Source organism: Tamandua tetradactyla, chromosome 2, assembly GCF_023851605.1.
Source record: "Tamandua tetradactyla isolate mTamTet1 chromosome 2, mTamTet1.pri, whole genome shotgun sequence".
Classification (NCBI taxonomy): Eukaryota; Metazoa; Chordata; class Mammalia; order Pilosa; family Myrmecophagidae; genus Tamandua; species Tamandua tetradactyla.
In genome coordinates, this window is record NC_135328.1 from 217,039,757 (window position 1) to 217,055,857 (window position 16,101).

The 16,101-nt window shown below is 38.1% G+C and overlaps 1 protein-coding gene and 1 long non-coding RNA gene across 10 annotated transcripts in view; one reads left to right on the forward strand and one right to left on the reverse strand.

Annotated features, from left to right (window-relative positions):
• RERE (arginine-glutamic acid dipeptide repeats) overlaps positions 1–16,101 on the forward strand; it is a 636,739-nt gene that overhangs the window by 472,744 nt on the left and 147,894 nt on the right. The window lies entirely within an intron of this gene.
• The window catches only part of LOC143674976 (uncharacterized), a 95,012-nt gene that overhangs the window by 18,107 nt on the left and 60,804 nt on the right, over positions 1–16,101 (reverse strand). The gene's annotated exons all lie outside the window — the stretch shown is intronic.

The window sequence follows — 16,101 nt, forward strand, 5'->3', positions numbered from 1 at the left end:
TTGAATCTATCATTGTAGGTATCCATTGTTTTTTCTATCTTTTCTACCTTGTCCTTCACTTCCATAAGTTCTGTGATTTGTTTTTTCAGTTTTTCTATTTCTTCTTTATGTTCAGCCCATGTCTTCTTCATGTCCTCCCTCAATTTATCGATTTCGTTTTTGAAGAGGTTTTCCATTTCTGTTCGTATATTTAGCATTAGTTGTCTCAGCTCCTGTATCTCATTTGAACTATTGGTTTGTTCCTTTGACTGGGCCATATTTTCAATTATTTGAGCGTGTTCCGTTATCTTCTGTTGGCGTCTGCGCATTTAGACAGATTTCCCTGGGTATTGGATCCAAAAGTTTGGAAGATTTTCCTGTGAAATCTCTGGGTTCTGTTTTTCTTATCCTGCCGAGTAGGTGGCTCTCGTGGCACACGTTTCTGCGGGTCCCACCAGTAAAAGGTGCTGTGGGACCTTAAACTTTGGAAAACTCTCGCCGTCCGGGGGGTTCGCTAGCCGAAGCGGCTTAAGCCGGCCCGGGGTCCAAACTCAGGGAGGGTTGCTGGTCGCCGCAGCCAGGGAAAGAGCCCGTCCGAGTTTCCTAGTCGGGCCTGGGCGACAAGCGTGGCGGGAGGGCGGCAGCGGCAGCGGCCCGCCCGAGAGAGTGCACGTTCCCCGGGAGTCACGAGTTTGGAAGGGGCCTCCCCCACCCGTCACCCCGCTCCACGGCCTGGGGAATTCTGATCCAATTCTCTCAGTTGGTCCGGGGGGCCGCGTGTGGTGTGGGCGCCAGCCGCCTTGGTTTCAGGGGACCGCCTCTCCAATTCTCCCAGCCGGCCCGGGAAGGGGAAAGGGAGCGACTCCGGCCGCTTCCTGCCCCGCCCGGTGAGACCCGCGCGCCTCGGCAATCTCACCCGAGCTGCTTCTCTCAGCCAGCCAGCCGTTCCAGAATGGGGTACGCTGTCTTTTTTTTATCTCTGTTGTGGCTTTGGGCGCTTTCTGTATCGTTTCTACTCCCCTAGTAGCTGTCCTGAAGAAGAAACTAAGATCCGCGCGTCTTACTAAGCCGCCATCTTCCAGGAAGTCTCGCTTCATATATTTTTAAGTTTTATTATTTTTCTCCACAGATTGACACGTTATATTTTTGGAGTGACTCTCTCTGTGTCTAGTAATAAACTTTGAAGTCTGGTTTGTCCAGTATTAATAAACCCACTGTAGCTTTCTTATGCTTGTTTGTGGTACCTCTTCTTTCACCGTGTTACCCTGATTCTTTTTTTTTTTTCCTTCTTCTTTATATCCATCTCTTAAGGTCAACATATAGTTGGTTCTTACTTTTTTGCTCAGTCTGGCAAGATCTGCCTTTCCTTTGGAGTGTTAGTTTTTAATTTAATACAGATGGTTCTCAGATTATAATATAATCCTTGAGCCACATGTGCAGGAGAATTCACAATAGAAGAGACCTCATTGAAGAATCATATTAAAAAATCTATATCATGGTCATGTGATTTAATTGGAATTATTTTGACCCAGATTTGAACATGGGTAATAATTTAGTACAGAGTTATTCTTTGGTTGTCATTCATGTTGTCATGAATTTCTCATCATTTAACTTCTTACCTAAGAAACAGTTTTGTAATGATATAGAGACAGAAAACATCAGAAACATACTGGTCTCTTATTGGAAGAAGAAAGTATTCTTAGTGACAAAAGGCATTCCTCTCATGTTTATCAAGAGAGATAAGAAATTCTTGTAGATAGGTACATATAGATAGATATAATTAGAGAAGTAGTAGGTTTACAGAAAATCATGCATAAAATACAGAGTTCCCATATATCACCCTATCATTAACACTTTGTTTAGTGTGATACATTTGTTACCACTAGAATTTCTCCTTTTAACCACATTCAAATATATAATTTAATGTTGTTATTTACATTCATAGTGTTGTACTACCATCACCTCCATCCGTTACCAAAACTTTTCCATCACCCCAAATAGAAACTCTATACAATTTAAGCATTAATTCCCCATCTTTACCCCCACTCAGGCTCCCAGTAACTTATATTCTAGTTTCTCACTCCATAAATTTTCTTATTCTAAGTTTTATTATATTTAAAATTTTTCAATTGTGAACCACCTATACATTAAAAATTATTTTGTTTATAACTTTATATGTTTTGTTAAATAATAGCATTTTATGTTAAAATGTAATAAGCAGTGGTGCTTCTCCTAGAAGATCTTGAGTAGAAATTTTCTGTGTGCTGTTAGCTTTGCATTTCTTTATATGTAGTTTATATTAAGCTCATCTGTACACTTTTTAAATAACATAAAAATTGTAAACTTATCTAATGGGGTTAATTCAACCATTTTTGAGTGCTTACATTTATTTGACCTTTCACAAAATAGAGCTTTATATTCATGCTTAGAAACTGCAGAAGAGCCCATAGGTTGAGATTAAGATTTTCTAGAAGTTATCATACTGACTTAATTTTACCAGTCTGATACTGGGTTTCATTCTTTGGGTTCAGGTATCTTTCCCATTTCCTAGTAAAATTCACATTCTTTTGACTTCTCTTTCTCAGTACTTAGTTGGCATTTTTGTAAGTTTATCATCTCTCACTAACATTAACCATATATATACTCACTATATATAATTAAAACTTATGATTATGTAGGAAACATTATGCCTCCCTATAGACGTTTTACCCTTGATGTATGGGTGGTTATTGTACATTTGGGTGAAGTTTTTTACATATTTATTTGCTAATTTATTCAGGCACACCCATATCTCCTTCAACAAAGTAATCAAGGTTTCTAGTAACTTAATAGTTACTTTTTCATCTTTGATCTATAATATTGAGGCTTGTTAACCATTGAGTGTTAGTCATCTTTGTTTTCTGAGCCATAGATTGATGCCTGGTACATGGTAAAGAGGCAGTAAATGTTTGTTGAATGATTGAATACGTAAATCAGGTTCAAGCCCATATCACATTAGATCACCCATAGCTTAGTGTAACAGAATATGTAGATAAGCCTATGCTGAAAATTGTTTTCATATTTCTCTTATTTGTTCTAAAACATTAAGTTTATAGAATTTCTGCCAGAAATATCCTATATTTCAGCAGTCATACTCATTTGTTAAATCCTATCTTCTCCATTATATTCCTCCTTCTTTTAAAATAATCCATACCTAAAAGCAATAAATTTCAAAGTACAGTGCAACAATTACTTGTAGAACAGATTTCAGTATTTGGTATGGGTTTCAATCAACAATTTTAGGTTTTTATTTCTAGCTGCTCTAAGGTGCTGGAGGCTAAAAGAAATATCACTATAATGATTCAGCATTCATACTCATTTGTTAAACCCTACCTTTTCTGTATAACTCCACCATCACCTTTGATCTTTCTTCCATTCTTTTTAGGGGTATTTAGACTATGCCCATTTTAACTTTTTCATGTTGAAAGGGGCTGTCAGTAATATGGCGTAGGAAGATGAAACTAGCTGATGTTCTAAAGAGACTGGGATCTCTAGGTTTCTGGACTTTTCTGGTCCAGGCACCCATCTGAAGAGTGTAGGTTTCTGTAAAATTATCCTAGCCTATGCTGATTTGAAGCCGTTATGTACCCCAGAAAAGCCATGTTTGTTTAATCCATTCTTATGGGTTGTCCTAGTTTGCAAGCTGCCAAAATGCGATATACCAGAAATGGAATGGCTTTTAAAAAGGGAAATATATTAAGTTGCAAGTTTATAGTTCTAAAGCAATGAAAATGTTCACATTAAGGCATGTAAGGCATTAAGGCTATAAGAGTGTCCAAATTAAGGCATCCAGGGAAAGGAACCTTGGTTCAAGAAGTCCAGTCACATTCAGGGTTTCTCTCTCAGCTGCAAAGGCACATGGTGAGATCTGCTGGCTTTCTCTTCAGCAGCTTCTCTAGGGCTTTGCCTGTTCTGTTGACCCTGTCAGTTCAGGTGGCTCACAAGCTTTTTCTAAAATGGTTCCTCCTTAAAGGGCTCCAGTAAGCAATCCCACCTTGAATGGGTAGAGACACATCTCCATGGAAACCATCTAATCAAAAGTTACCTCCCACAATTGGGTGGTCACATCTCCATGGAAACAATCCAAAAGCTCCCACCCAGCAATATTGAATGAGAATTAAAGAACAAGGCTTTTCTGGGGAATACAAAAATTCAAACCAGCACATTACATCCTTTGGACCCTGAAAAGACATATTCTTTCCAAATGCAAAGTACACCCATTCCATCACAATACCACAAAGCTTTAAGCCATTTCAGTAACAATACAAATATAATACAATGTTAGAAACAGTACAAAATTTCATCAAAGTCAGCTATAGGCATGATCTGTCCTAAGGCAAAATTCTCGTCTAATTCTGGACCTGTAAAACTCAGAACAAGTTATTTGCTGCCAACATACAAAGGAGGCACAGTCACAGGATACATATTCCCATTTCCTTATGGAGGAATTGGAAGGAACACAGGGGTCCCTGATCCCAAGCAGTATGGGACAAACTCCATTAGATTTCAAAGCCTGAGAGTCGTTTATTTTGGGGGCTTTGAAAAACAGCAATCCCACTCTTTCCAAAGACCTATGCAGCAGCCCTCCTCTCTCCAAATGCAACCTCAGGGGACCTTGCAGAGACCACCTTCTTCTGGGCTCCACCTTCTCCAAGCTTCAGGGCCTCACCCGGGCTTTCTGCCATCTCCAGGGCACATGCTTATACTGTCCAGAACAGTGGGGTGGCAGCCAGGCTCTCCCCAATCCCCATGGAATGTACTCCACCCTTTCCAAAGCCTGAGGCTGCACAACTTTTTAACTGCAAGGAGGTGGAAGGCCCACTCTCTGCCTTCAGGGCAAACTCAACCTCTCCAAATGCTTGGCCTGTGGTTTCTTGACTTCAGACATTAGCTCCCATAGTTCTGCCTCTGAAGTTATTTTTCCTCCATTGTGTCCCTTTTTTGCCCTTCTTAGTCTAGACTAGCAGTGGTTCTGTTAATACAGATCCCAGAGGACTCTTGTTGGTTTCTTATGCAATAGGCTGGAATCATGTCCATTAGACAAAAGGACTTTCCCCAAATTCTTCCTGGTCAACTCCATCTCCAATCCTTGCTTGTGTGCTGTAATGGCTGATGGCTTCATGTTTGGTCATATCCTCATGTGGGACACTAGTCTCTGGGGTCTCACCTTCTGGAAGCCCAAAATTTTCCAGACCATCAATTTCTGATTTCTTTATACCTAAGAATTTAGTTCTTAGCTTATCTCTTTCCTGTCACATTTCACTATAAGCTGCGAGAAGAAACTAGGCTGCACTTTCCACATTTTTTTTTTTTTTGGTACTTGAATTTCAATTTTAATAAGTTCTATACAATAAAAGTAGAAAAGTTTAGAAATCAGAAGGCATTCAAACTATACAGTTTTCTTACAAACTAGTGTCAACATAGGATTCTAGGAAGACAATTTATATCACAGAACTCTTAGGGCCTAAGGACCTATAGTCTGTCATAGCATACAGGTTTCACAGCCTGCTTCATAGTGATCCTAAAATTACTAGCCAGAAAGAAAAGTACTAGCCTGACTGTTCTGGCTAAATTGACTCCACATCATAATTAATCCCCATTCTAGCATTCTCAGAAGAAAGCCCTAACTATGGTATAGGGAAAAAGACAGCCACATCTGAACGATTTATTTCTTGATCCATTCTGAACTCTCTCATATCAAGTGCTTGCTAGTTCCCTTTCAAACACATAAGACTGGTTGAGGTAGAAGTATTTCAGCTTTACTGCCATTCTCTGAAGCATTTCTTTTTGATGAGATGTCCCTACTCCACTCCTCTAGTAGGAAAAGTTATTTCTCTTTTCCCCTCTGATCTTTCCTCTATCCTTTTGGAATGGATCTGCTGGTAGAGATTAAAGGAATTGTGTGGCAGGGTGAGAGTCAACTTGCTCAGATTCTTAACATTTCTGAGGAGAAAAGATGAGGGGCTATGGAATGTTTCTGGGAATTTTGTTCAGTAGCCATGTAGGAAGACTTCAGGTTCAAGGTTGGCCAATAGAGAGTTTGTCACATCTTCAAAGTCCTCCTGAGCTTTGAGTCAGATTGGGAGGTTGATGTTCAAGGCCCTTAAATTCCTACAAGGTAGTATAGAAATCCAAGTTGTTTTGGACCAATTTCATACTGGTTTTCTCTTCTTCAGACAGGAGGTATGCAATGTCTGGTTGCAACTTCTTTTCTGATGTTAGTTGATGTTCATAATCAATGCCCAGATCTATTAATTTAAATAGGGTTGCAAAATAGTGATATTTTATTTTTAAAAAAATTATTTTATTCTCACCATACAGTCCATTCACCATGTACAATCAATGGTTCTCAGTGTTAATCAGAGTTGTGCATGCATTACCCCAATCGATTTTAGAATATCTCATTACTCCAGGAAGAAAACCCCATACTCTGCATGCCCCCCCATTATTGCCACTTAGCACTGATGCAGTAACTTTGTAACAGTCGATGCTGGAATATTAAAATATTACTAACAAGTGCCATAGTTTGCATTAGGTCTATTATTTTTTCCCCATATGCCACCCTATTATCAACACTTTGTAACAATGACATGCGTTTTTCTAGTTTATGTAAGTTCAGTCTTCTATTTGTACTATTAACCACATTCATTGTCCTCAACAGGATTCACTGTTTCACAGTCCCATGTTTCATCCTGTAGCTTCCTCTCTAGTGACATATCCAACACATACCTTCCCATTTCAACCATAATCACACACAAGCATTGTTAATTACACTCATGATAATGTGTTACCATCACTTTTATTCATTTCCATTTACAATTAATCTTATTAAAAATTCTGCACAAATTAGGCATCACCTCCCCATTCACTATGCCATCTTATCTCCTGATTACCTATATTCTAGATACTAATTCTGTGAATTTGCTCATTATAATGAGTTCATACTACTAAGGTCATAAATTATTTGTCTGTGTGTCTGGCCTATTTCACTCAACATATCCTCAAGGCTCATCAATGTTGTCACATACCTAAGCATTTCATTTCTCCTTGCAGATGAATATTCCATTGCATGTATATAACACATTTTCTTCATCCACTTCTCTGTGGATGGACACTTGAGTTGTCTCTATCTTTTAGCAATTGTGAATAATGCTGCTATGAACAATGGAGAGCAAGCATCTGTTTCCATCCTTGCTTTCAGTTCTTCTTTGTATACACCTAACAATAGGTTTGCCAGATCATACAGCAGCTCCATACTTAGCTTCCTGAGGAACCACTGTCTTCCAGAGCAGTCATACCATTTTACATTCCCACCAGCAGTGAAAAAGTGTTCCAATTTATCAACCTTGCTGTCACTTCTAGTTTTGTTTGTTTAATAGTGGCCATTGTAGTAGATGGTTTTAATCTGCATTTGTTATCTCATTGTGGTTTTGATCTGTATTTCCCCAATAGCGTGTGGCATTAAGCATCTTTTCATGTGCTTCTTAGCCATTTGTATTTCCTCTTTGGAAAAGTGTCTATTCAAGTCTTGTAACCATTTTGAAATTGTGTTGTCTTTTTATTGTTGAGTTGTAGGACTTCTTTATATATTCTGCACTTTCCACATTTAATTTGGAAATCTCTTCTGCTAAATATCCAAGTTCGTGGATTCTCAAATCTGCTTTCCAGCCAAATTCACTAGTCAGTTTTGCCAGATTATCTGCCATTTTATAATACACATGCCTCATTTCTGTCTAGAGCCCTGTCAGAGATATCTTTAGAGTCCACATTTCTGTCAACAGTCTCTTCAAAGCATTCTTGGCCTTCTCTATCAAACTCTTCACAGTTCTTCCCAAATCTTCCCCTTATCCATTTAAAAAGCTGTTTCAACATGTTTGGTATGTGCAGACTGCAGCAGCACCCTACTTCTAGTACCAAAATCTGTCCTGCTTTGCAAGCAGCTAGAATGTAATATTCCAGAAACAGAATGTTTTTAAAGGGGCAGTGTATTAAATTGCAAGTTTACAGTTCTAAGGCCATGAAAATGTCCAAATTAAGGCAGCCAGAAAAAGGTACCTTGGTTCAAGAAGGCCAATCACATTCAGAGTTTCTCTCAGCTGGAAAGGCACATGGCGAGATCTGCAAGCTGAGAGAGCCATTTTTGAAAACCAGCCCAGGAGAGAAGGGCCAGCAGATGTTGTGATGTGCCTTCCCATGTGACAGAGAAACCCTGGATGTGATCAGTCTTTCTTATGTGAAGGTATCTCTTATTGATGTCTTAATTTGGACATTTTCATGTTCTCAGAACTATAAATTTGTAACCTAGTTATTAGGTTGTAAAAGTCAATGCTTTTCTGGTATCTTGCATTCTGGCAACATGAGCAAACTGAAATACCCCCCAAATTTGAAGGTTGGTACATTCATTTCCTGGGTCTGCTATAACAGTTACCACAAACTTAGTGGTTAGATGAACAGAAATATATTCTTTCATAATTCCAGAGGCCAGAAATCTGAAATCAAGATTTTCAACCAGCCATGTTCCCTCTGGTTCCATAAGATAGAGTCCCTTCCTTGCCTCTTTCAGTTTCTGGTGGCTGCCAGCATTCCTGGGGTTGTAACTGCATCTGCCTTTGCTCACCCTGATATCACTTTCTTCTCTGGGTATCTGTGTCTTCTCTTTTGTCTCTCTCTCTCTTTTATGAATGTTTGTCATCAGGTTTAGGGCCCACCCAGATCATCTAAGGTTATCTCCTCATCTCCAAATCCTTAACTAATCACATGTGCAAAGACCCTTTTCCAAACAAGGTCACTTTCACATGTTGTAGGGATTTGACAGGGATGTCATGTTGATCATTTTTCTGGCTACCAAAAATGTACTTCATTATTATATAAAGTGTTACAAAATAAATTACAGTGGTTTTTATTTTTCATGATAGTTTATTTCTTGTCCTTTTTCATGAGTTTCATTTATTTAGATTTAAGTACGTGCTTTCTGATATTAAGAATTTAGAAATTTGTTTAGTAGTGATAGTGGTATTTCCTTGACATTTGAGGACATTAAATTTATAAAATACTAGAAAGCGTATGTTTGGCTTTCTCTATTTAAACAACATATTTATTTCTCCTGTTTTTGTTTTTTCCCCTTTTTGAGACTATTGAGGATACTAGGAATAAGTAAAAATATGTTTTAGTTTTCACTTGTGACCCAACATAGGTCTTTCTAAACTGACGCATAATTATTCAGAAAAGCAGCATAAAGACTCTAGATTCATTAATCTGTTAGTACATTTTCTGTTTGTGGCCACAGTTGCAGTCATCCTTATCATTAAGCTGAGTTTTATCATCAGTATATTCATTTGCTGAGTTCTAAGGGGTCATCCTCCCATTGGGAACAGTGGCTTAGATCATCAACATCCTTGCCTTCTTTATGTTCTGTGGCAGAACTCACATACAAACAGCAGGAGGAAAGGTTTTGTTTCTTAAGAAGTGAGGCTATATACGTGTTAATTGTATAAATGATTAATTTTCCATAATTTTTTCTGATGACCTAAGTTGTAAATAAATCCTGTGCAGTGGTTGATATATATTAGGCCTGGGAAATTTGGCCTAATTCAGTGGCTATATTGTTTATTTTTAAAATTAATTATATTACTGTTTATTTATTTTGCTTAAGATATCCCTTTGTACTTTGCCTTTAAAAAAAAATGTCTTTATACTGTGGGAAAATGTTAAAAGTTAGGAAGTCCCAAGAGTTACCTACTTCCGCCCCTCTGTTACAGGTAACACAAAGAGAAAACTCTCATTCTCTTCTCCCCAGACTGCTGCTCTTCCTAGAACAATGTGTTACCCTTCTCTACTGATTTGCCTGTTTCCTCTGACTATGAATTCCTGTAGTTTCCTAATAAATTACCAACTTCTCTGTTGTTTCCCTTCTCAGTGCCATTTTTCATTCTCTCGTGAGTAAAACTTGTTCACTTTCTGTGCTGGTTTGAAAGTTTGTATGGACCCTAGAAAAGCCATGTTTTAATCAAAATCCCATTTCATATAGGCAGAATAATCCCTATTCAATACTGTATGTTTGAAACTGTAATCAGATCATCTCCCTGGAGATGTGATTTAATCAAGAGTGGTTGTTAAGCTGGATTAAATGACATATCTCCACCCATTTGGGTGGGTCTTGATAAGTTTCTGGAGTCCTATAAAAGAGGAAACATTTTGGAGAATGAAAGAGATTCAGAGAGAGCAGAGCAGAATGACATAGTCACAAGAAGCAGAGTCCACCAGCCAGCATCCTTTGGCGATGAAGAAGGTAAATGCCTCCCAGGGAGCTTCATGAAACAGAAAGCCAGGAGAAGAGGCTAGCAGATGATGCTGTGTTCACCATGTGCCCTTCCAGATGAGAGAGGAACCCTGAACTTCATCAGCCTTCTTAAACCAAGGTACCTTTCCCTTGATGCCTTAGATTGGACATTTCTGTAGACTTGTTTAATTGGGACATTTTCTCGACCTTAGAACTGTAAACTAGCAACTTATATTGCATTCCAGCAGCTAGCAAACTAGAACACTTTCCTTAGACACCATTTAGGAAGGCAAAGCCTGTTTGTTAATTTAAAAGATAAATGTACTTCCTAGAGTCATCACATGACTTTTGGAGTATGTCTTCTACTTAAAATTCTTATTCCTCAGTTTTTGGGCCTTAACTCTTCTCTCTATGCTATTTCCTCATGACAGTTATCCAATCCCGTGCATTTTTGTTGTTGTTGTTGTTATTTTTAGGGTTTATTCTATTTTTTTAATTTAATTTATTTTATATTATCAAACCAAAACCATGTACAATCATGAACATTCTTAACGTATAAACATTCCATGTATGGTGTACAATCGGTGGCTCACAATATCATCACAATATTCATCACCGTTATCATTCTTTAGAGCATTTATATCACTCCAGAAAGTGAAATAAGAAGAAAAAAGAAAAAACTCACACATAGCATACCCCTTACCTCTCCCTCTCATTGACCACTAGTATTTTCATCTACTCATTTTTTTTTTTTTTACTTTTTTTATTGTATAGTATAAATACACACAAAGCAAAGAAATAAAAAAGCAGCAGTTTTCATAGTACTCTTCAAAAAATAGTTACAGGACAGATCCCAGAGTTTGTCATGGGCTACTATATAATCCTTCATATTTTTCCTTCTATCTGCTCCAAAATATAGGAGGCTGGAGGGCTTAAATATTTTTTTTATCATCACAGTTGCCTTTTTTTTTTCCTTTTTTTTTTTTGTGAAAAATAATATATATACAAAAAGCTATAAATTTCAAAACACAGCACCACAATTAGTTGTAGAACTTATTTCAGACTTTGACATGGGTTAAAATTTTACAATTTTAGGTTTTTACTTCTAGCTGCTCTAAAATACTAGAGACTAAAAGAGGTATCAGTTTAATGATTCAGCTTCATATTCATTTGTTAAATCATGTCTTCACTGTATAACTCCCACCATCATCTTTGATCTTTCTATACCTCTCTTTAGGATTGTTTGGGCTATGGCAATTCTAAATTTTTGATACTGAAAGAGTCTGTCACTAATATGGGGTAGGGAGGTGGAACTATATGATGTTCTGGAGAGGCTGGGCTTGATTTCTGGGGTTATCTGGACCAGGGGCCCATCTAGAAGTTGAAGATTTCTGGAAAGTTACTCTAGTATATGGAACCTTTGTGGAATCTTATATATATTGCCCCAGGTGATCTTTAGGATTGGCTGGAATGGTCTTGGTTGTGGGTAGGCAGGTTATGATAGGTAGCAAGGTCTACGTGAAGCTTGGCTAAAAGCAACCTCACAAGTAGCCTCTTGATTTTATTTGAACTCTCTCTCTGCCACTGATACTTTATTAATTACCCTTCTTTTCCCCCTTTTGGTCAGGATGGAATTGTTGATCCCACAGTGCCAAGTCTGTGTGCATCCCTGGGAGACCTCTCCCACATTGCCAGGGAGACTTTCACCTCTGGATGTCATGTCCCACATAGGGGGGGAGGGCAGTGATTTCACTTGCAGAGCAGGGCTTAGAGAAACTGAGGTCACATCTGAGCAACAGCAACAACAACAGAGGACCTCCAGAAGTAACTCTTAGGCATGCCTATAGGTAGTCTAAGCTTCTCTGCTACCTACATAAGCTTCACAGAAGCAAGCCTCTAAATTGGGCTTAGAGATAGTGAGCAATGAAAGAGTTGCAACAAAAGAAATTCCCTTCTATGCCTATCCTTTGAAGTGTTTTCAACGAGAAACGATGTTGAATTTTGTCAAATGCCTTTTCTGCATCAATCGAGATGATCATATGGTTTTTCTGCTTTGATTTGTTGATATGGTATATTACATTAATTGATTTTCTTACGTTGAACCATCCTTGCATACCTGGGATGAATCCTACTTGGTCATGATGTATAATTCTTTTAATGTGCTGCTGGATTCGATTTGCTAGAATTTTGTTGAGGATTTTTGCATCTGTATTCATTAGAGAGATTGGTCTGTAGTTTTTATTTTTTGTAATATCTTTGCCTGGTTTTGGTATGAGGGTGAGGTTGGCTTCGTAGAATGAGTTAGGTAGCCTTCCCTCCTCTCTCTCCTCTTCAATTTTTTTGAAGAGTTTGAGCAGGATTGGTACTAATCCTTTCTGGAATGTTTGGTAGAATTCACATGTGAAGCCATCTGGTCCTGGACTTTTCTTTTGGGGGAGCTTCTTAATAACTGATTCAATTTCTTTTCTTCTGATTGGTTTGTTGAGGTTGTCTATTTCTTCTTGAGTCAGTGTTGGTTGTTCATGCCTTTGTAGGAAGTTGTCCATTTCATCTACACTGTCTAGTTTATTAGCATGAAGTTGTTCATAGTATCCTCTCATTACCTCCTTTATTTCTGCAGGGTCAGTGGTTATGTCTCCTCTTTCATTTTTTATTTTATTTATTTGCATCCTCTCTCTTCTTTTTCTCAACCTTGCTAAGGGTTCATCTGTCTTACTGATTTTCTCATAGAACCATCTTCTGGTTTTGTTGATTTTCTTGATTGTTTTCATATTCTCAATTTCACTTATTTCTGCTCTAATCTTCGTTATTTCTTTCCTTTTGCTTGCTTTGGGGTTTGTTTGCTGTTCTTTCTCTAGTTCTTCCAAGTGGACAGTTAATTCCTTGATTGTTGCTCTTTCTTCTTTTTAAATATAGGCATTTAGGGCAATAAATTTCCCTCTTAGCACTGCCTTTGCTGCATCCCATAAATTTTGGTATGTTGTATTTTCATTTTCATTTGCCTCCAGATATTTACTGATTTCTCTTGTAGTTTCTTCCTTGACCCACTGGTTGTTTAAGAGTGTAATGTTGATCCTCCATATATCTGTGAATTTTCTGGCACACAGCCTATTATTGATTTCCAACTTCATTCCATTATGATCTGAGAAAGTGTTTTGTATTATTTCAATCTTTTCAAATTTATTGAGACTTGCTTTGTGACCCAGCATATGGTCTGTCCTTGAGAATGATCCATGAGCACTTGAGAAAAAGGTGTATCCTGCTGTTGTGGGGTGTAATGTTCCATAAATGTCTGTTAAGTCTAGCTCATTTTTTGTATTATTCAAATTCTCTGTTTCTTTATTGATCCTCTGTCTAGATATTCTATCCATGGATGAGAGCACGGAATTGAAGTCTCCAACTATTATGATAGATATGCCTAGTTCTCTTTTCAGTGTTTGCCTCATGTATTTTGGAGCACTCTGGCTCCGTGCATAAATATTTATGATAGTTGTATCTTCCCATTGAATTGTTCCTTTTATTAATACATAGTTTCCTTCTTTGTCTGTTTTGATTGTTTTACACTTGAAGTCTAATTTGTTGGATATTAGTATAGCTACTCCTGCTCTTTTCTGATTGTTGTTTGCATGAAATATCTTTTTCCAACCTTTCATATTCAACGTATGGTTGTCCTTGGGTCTAATATGCTCCTGTAGACAACATATAGATGGGTCCTGTGTTTTAATCCATGCTGCCAGTCTATGCGTTTTGATTGAGGAGTTTAATCCATTAACGTGGATTAATACAGTAATAACACTAGTATGGGCAGTACTTTCTTCTACCATTTATTTGCCTTTTGGATTTTATATGTTATATCTAATTTTTCTTCTTTTTACCTTTACTGATAGTCTTCATTTCTATACTTTTCTCCACACCTCTCTCTGCTGTCTTTTCCTATCTGTCTCTAGTGTTCCCTTTAATATTTCTTGCAGAGCTGGTCTCTTGGTCACAAATTCTCTGAGTGATTTTTTTCTCTAAAAATGTTTTAATTTCCTCCTCATTTTTGAAGGACAATTTTGCTGGATATAGAATTCTTGGTTGGCAGTTTTTCTCTTTTACTATCTTAAATATATCATACCACTGTCTTCTTGCCTTCATGGTTTCTGCTGAGAAATCTATGCCTAGTCGTATTGGGCTTGCCTTGTATGTGATAAATTGCTTTTCTCTTGTTGCTTTCAAAATTCTCTCTTTCTCTTTGACATCTGACATCCTGATTAGTAAGTGTCTTGGAGTTTGTCTATTTGAATCTATTCTGTTTGGGGTATGCTATACTTCTTTGATCTGTAATTTTAAGCCTTTCATAGGAGTTGGGAAATTTTCAGTGATAATTTCCTCCATTAGATTTTCTCCTCCTTTTCCTTTCCCTTCTCCTTCTGGGACACCCACAACATGTATATTTGTGTGCTTCATGTTGTCCTTCAGTTTCCTGAGTCCTTGCTCATATTTTTCCTTTCAGTTTCCTGAGTCCTTGCTCATATTTTTCCTTTCTTTTCCCCATATTTTCTTTTGCTTATTGGATTTCAGATATCCCGTCCTCCAGTTCACTAATCCTATCTTCTGCCTCTTGAAATCTAACATTGTAGGTTTCCATTGTTTTTTTTCCATCTCTTCTACTATGCCTTTCATTCACCTAAGTCTGTGATTTGTTTTTTTCAGACTTTTAATTTCTTCCTTTTGTTTGTCCTTTCCCTTCTTTATAGCCTCCCTCAATTCATTGATTTGATTTTTGATGAGATTTTCCATGTCTGTTCAAACATCCTGAATTAATTGTAATTCAATTAATAAAAACCTCTCATTTGAATTGTTGGTTTGTTTCTTTGACTGAGCCATATCTTCAACTTTCCTAGTATGATTCATTCTTTTTCCTGGTGTCTAGACATTTAATCTCCTTAATGAGTTTATTCTGGAGGTTGCTTTCACTTTTGTACCTAAGATTTTCTTGCTGGATGACTTTGTTGTCTATCTGTTCTTTGACATTCAGTTCAGCTTATTCTTGACCTCTATTTAAGTCTAGAATAGACCTATACTTAGGTTTTGTTTAACAGATCAGAATTTTTCAGTTTTTGCTCTTGCCCTACCTGTATGGTGCCTTTTTTTTTTTCACAGAGGCAGGCACCAGGAATTGAACACGATTCTCCAGCATCACAGGCGAGAACTCAGCCTGCAGAGTCACTGAGGCCTGCCACAACCCCTCATTCTTTTTTTCCTTAGGAAGGTCTACTTAGGTATTATAGATGGCAGATAGATTTCCCCAGACCAGACTGGCCTCCTCACAGGAGGAGAGTCACCTGCATCAGTTTTTCCCTGAGCATGCGACCCAGCAGGTTGACAGACTTTCCTGTGAAGCCTCTAGACTCTGTTTTTCCTGTCCTGCCCAGTATGTGGTGCTTGTCTGCCTATAGGTCCCACCAGCATCAAGTGATGTGGTACCTTGAACTTCAGCCAGTTCTCCCTGCTGGGCATGGTCGAGGCAGAGAAATGGTTGTAGGCTGGCTTCAGTTTTCCAGAACCTGGGGTCTTAATTCCTTGAGGGAGGGATTCTACCTGAGCTGGGCCCCACCCCTCTCCTGGGGAAGGCCACAGATCCAGGAAATTACTTTCTTTCAACTGACCAGCCTCTTTGTCTTTCAGACAAGCTTAATTCTGCTCTTGCCTGGGGCAGTTGGAGCCTGAGAAGCCTTGTAGTTGTATCCAAAGAGCAGTCAAGCCAGAAACATATCCACAAAAAAGAAAAGAAAAAAATCCTTTTCAGAACAGGACCCATG